At 40.7% G+C, this 4,912-nt stretch overlaps 1 pseudogene; it reads left to right on the top strand.

The window, feature by feature from the left end:
• Positions 1-592: 592 nt before the first annotated feature.
• LOC102008721 lies at positions 593-904 on the top strand (annotated as a pseudogene).
• Positions 905-4,912: the final 4,008 nt, after the last annotated feature.

Genomic DNA, 4,912 nt, shown 5'->3' with positions numbered 1-4,912 from the left:
AGACTGTTGCTGTTGTGTGTTTAGAAAGACTATGATGGCTTGGACAGGGGGATGTCAGTGGAGATAGAAAAAGTGGATACAGACATCTTTCAGCAAGGAGTTCCTTAGGGATAAGACTGACTAACATGGCAACCGAAGGGGTGTAAAGTGCATGAGAAACAGCCTTATAGAGGATAACCTCTAGTTTCTGCCTTGTTCAACTCAATGGATGAGATATTGTCTATCACAAAAAAATTAAAATGTTGGTGATGAAGGTGGGCAATTTTGCTCATGGATTGGCCATGTTATGTTTGGTGAGCTTTTGAGACAAGGTCACACATTGACTTGCAAATTCACTTCTGAAATACAAAGTTTCTGTCTCAGCAGAATATATAGATGTGGGAGGCATTCATGTGCTTGTGGGCACAGCAAAATAAATATGTAACAGAACATTTAGCAGAATGTTTATGAACTTCAACTTTAAACCAGTAAGTAAAGAAGGCAAAGGTGAACAGTCAAAGCAATAATGAAATAGCCAGGTGTCTGCTGTCTCAGACCTGTCCCGAAGAACTCCGGTAAGCTAAGCAGGAGAAAGCTGCCCCTTCCCGGGGTCATGATGGGCAGCAAGATGGCGTCTGTCAGCCAGGTTGTCCAGGCAGTCACGCCACACACACCATTAATAAGGTTCCCTGACAGAAGAGACAATCCTAAACCTAGTGTATCAGAAGCTTTGAGATCAGCAGGGATCGCATCTCACTCTCCTGTATTTTCAGAGCATTCTAACGGGAGTAAATCACCAGAGTTGCTGCTGAATCCAGATCCACCAGACACTGAAGAAATAATAAAAATGCTACCTCAGAAGTAGAGAAGGAAACTAATATCTCAAGAGGAAATGGAGTTTATCCAACGTGGAGGTCCAGAGTAATGACTGTGGCTGCTATTAGTCGTCAGACAGAAGAATTACCTTTATAATGAAGGACTTCCAAAATGACATATGAAAAGGTATATATTAAATAACCTTAATAAATATTCTCCAAAGAAAAAGAAGGATAGAAAATGTAGATGGATACCTGGATCTTCTAATTTATGGTCAGCTCCTCCACAAGCTTACCTAATTGTTTATATACTTTATATGTATTAAAGCATACATTTGGAAGTGCTAGTCTATTAATTTACTATTGATCTTCAAGTAATACCAGTGACAAATTAGGAAAAGCACACAATGTCTAGTAGACTAGATTTCCTATGATCTCATTTTTCTTTTTGATTCTGTTTAGAAATAGAAAAGAACTTACTAGATAGAATTACTGAATTAGGGAAGTAGTTTTCCTGAAGTTAGAAGAGGATTGGTAAAATAACATCAACATTATTCTTAATTCTGTAATGATTTTTCATTCTCAAGGTTACTGGGGTAAACTGGCATAAGCATATCTTACTGTAGAGAATCAGTGTATAACCAATGACTGAGATGAAGACCTGGGATAGAGTTTCAGAAAATGTACTTGTAACCTTTATTCAGAAAAAAAAGTCAGTATAAAATGGAAAATAAGAGATCAAAATGAATGTAGGCAGGAATAAATGTATCACTGGAAATTTCAGTTAAAAGAAAAGAAAAGCTAAGGCAGGTGGACTGTAAGTCTGAGCCCAGTCCATGCAATTTAACAACACCCTCAGTCAGAATGAAAAACATTAAAAGGGCTGGTGACGCAGCTCGGTGTGAAGGTCTTGGACCAAATCAAGAAAGTAACATATGCTAGAATCCTGGGAAAGAAAGTGTTTCAAGAAGGAAAAAGTAGTCACAATTCTGGCAATTTAAGCAAAAAGAAGAATGAAATATATCTATGGTGCTCAGCAATAGGTGGTTTGAGGGTAATTTTCATGAGATCCAGGTTAGTAAAATGCCTTAGTTTGTATAGTTCGGTATTTTACGTCATAGAAGTTTGTCCTTAGATATGAGAAGAGAGATAATCACCACATGATGAGGGAGGAAAGCTTTGAGGGGAGAATTTTTATATTTCAATAGGAAAATCATGAGTGCCTTTAAATACCAGTGGAAGAACCCAGGGCAATGCTGTACTATATAAAAAAGAAAAAGGAGAGGGTTAATCAGCAGTGCAACTCTCCAGAGACTGGGTGAAGAAACCGGAAGTATATAGGAGGGTGCTGCTCTTGGACAGGACGTAGGGGTACATATCTATCTAACCAGGGACAAACACTGTTACGTTAGGTATATATGTGGCAAAGTTAAATAGTTGTTAAGAAAAAGAGGCATTTTTGTGGGTGTGCACATTTGGCTGTGTATACATGATATTTATATTTTCTCCTTAAAGTTCATGTTGGAATCATCTTTTTAATTTTAAGTAAGAATGGAAGAGTTAAGGTTGGAAGTTGGAGTAACAGACCAAAATCATGGAAGAAATACAACTCAACCAGACATGTGTGGAAGGATGGATTAGCCCTGTTGACAGTAGATCAGTGTTGCCATGAATTTATAGTGAATCCAATTTGTTTTCCTTGGCTGATTCCCTTTTATTCTATTTTTCTTTTTACCACAGCGTAGTAGAACAAATGTCATAAGAAGAAAATCACAGAAATAACATTTTACATCCCTTTCAGACAGTCTGCATCACATCCTGCCCATTCAGTGTATATAATTACATTTCAAAATTCCCTGGATCCACTCCTAATGAAATTGAACACACACACAAGTAAAACAGTGATGTAATTGGTGAGCATGTTAAAATATTTAGAACATGGAGAAAGAGGACATCAGAGACCATCTGACCATAGAATCCAATGAGGCAGAGATTTTGATATACAGTACTAACCCTTCCTGATACTCGGAAAATATGAAAGAAGAGAAATGTTTTCAGAATGCTTTGGGGAGCAAATCCAGAAGATGGACTATGCAAGTGTAAAAAGACAAAAATACTGTTATATGCAAGGAGATAAGTGAAGATTTGATTGACACGTTTCATTTCCAACTCAGTTTTTTAGGACATTTGATGAGACACTGGGCTCCAAAGCTGAAAGAAATCCAGGTAAAAAATGGTAGTAAATCCTACATTTTAAAACTTTCATCTTTTTTGTATGGAATCTACTATCCTTCCAGAGACACTGACCTTGCATGAACAGCAACTTTCTTTCAGCAGTGTTTACCTTTAGTGTAATAACTCAGAGTTTCATAAGAAATAAGAAGTAAGTCTGAATAAGAAATAAGAAGTTTGGCCTCTTCAGAGAGCAGTCTGCCCTTCCTGCCAGTTCCTGAGATGTGACCTTTCTACACCTTAGTGATTATAATGTCCTTGTTATTCACTGTGGGATCCTTGTCCCCCAGCTGATAATTTTTGGCCTGTGTCCATCCGATGTGCCCCTCTCCAAAGAAAGGGCAGGTCGAGGAGTTCAGCATGAATACAGTTCCACCAGTCATGTCTAACTAGTAAACTCCAATAAATATTCTGAACCTCAGATCCCGGCCTAGTGTGCTTTGTGGGCAATACTCTTGCATACCGTATTATACAGTGCCCAGGAAGAAGTGATGTTCTCTGTCCCTGATTCTTGGAGAGGAAATGAAGTGACGCTCTGGTCTGCTTCCCTCCTAGACCCTGCCTCAGGCCTCCTCCCTTGGTTTTCATTTGTACCACCCCCCTGCAAGTGTGAGAAGCCCCGGAGTACAGCAGCTTTCAGTGAGTACTGTGCGTCTTTCTAGTGAGATACGCCCAGCGGTAATTCTGGGATCCTCCGGAACTGGAAGCTGGTGTTAGACATCTTGAGTGGTGTAGACGACCACGGTCTTAAAATCGTAGATTTACAAGTTCCAGGTTCTTCAGAAGCAAATCAGAACTTTTGAATGTCCCTCCTGATTATATGGATAACTTTTAAATTTTAAATTCAAGTTTCTTTTGGGTTTGAAGTGAAAGTGTATCTGTCTTTCACGTCTCATTCCAGAAACAATGCTCCACAAGGAGGCCTACTAGTGAGACTATAAAACCTTTTCCTTGAAAACCACACCACCGCTGGGGTCCATACCATGGTATTTCTGAGTCTCAAACCCTTCAGTGTATCAGTCGTGTCCAATCAGCAGAAAACAACACTGTAATTTAATTAGAGAAAATGGTAAATCTCCTCTCACAAAGGAGAGCGGAGCAAAGAGGGTTTGGTGAAGAAGAAGCAAAGAAAATTGTAAGAAGGAGGAAGCCCTGTTCTTCCAGGGCTGAGACAGAAAACCCGGGGAAGATCCTCCCGCAGCTCCAGGCTGAGACACAGATGAGGTCGGAGGAGGCTCTGCTGCGGTTTCCCGGACCAAACACAAATTGCATGGATCCCTCCCTAGTTTGCTGCGTATGGAAATCTGCTCTAAAGGCTGGGGGCAGAACTGCACCGGAAGTTGTCTCGCCCAGCGTGCTGGGAGCAGCTGTCACACACTGGAGACTGCTGACTGTCCCCTGCAGGAGCCAGCCGGCTGCCGGAAGTGGCAGTGGAGAGGCGCTGCAGGAAAGAGCTGGGGGCTGGAGAAGCCGCGCGGCTGCAGAGACCGGAGCTTGCAGCAGCGCCTGGGGAAACGCGCCTCCTCTGCAGTCTCTCCTGCGCCCTCTAGTGACGAAGGTCACCACTGCACCAGCTTCCAACGGGGAAGAATTTCATAAGAAAGGCAAAAAGTTATGTTTGGGGCTGAGAGAAAACAAAATGGTAACTAGAAAAAGCTGGGAAGCCTTCGTTATGCTGGCAGCCTAGAGGTTAAGGGAGTTGCCTAAAATTACACAACGAGGAGGTGGGTGCCCAGCCACACCCCCACCAAAGCCACTTTTTACAATGAATTCATGCAACTATTTTTTTTTAATTCTACTTACTTTCTTCTAGAATGATTTTCTTTCTTTAAAATGATAGCAAAAAAAAAAAAAAAAAAAAAAAAAAAAAAAAAAAAAAAAAAAAA

Source organism: Chinchilla lanigera, unplaced genomic scaffold (genome assembly GCF_000276665.1).
Source record: "Chinchilla lanigera isolate Chin_1 unplaced genomic scaffold, ChiLan1.0 scaffold00075, whole genome shotgun sequence".
Classification (NCBI taxonomy): domain Eukaryota; kingdom Metazoa; phylum Chordata; class Mammalia; order Rodentia; family Chinchillidae; genus Chinchilla; species Chinchilla lanigera.
Note: the sequence above shows the minus strand (reverse complement) of the source record. Positions and strands in the feature narration are given on the sequence as shown.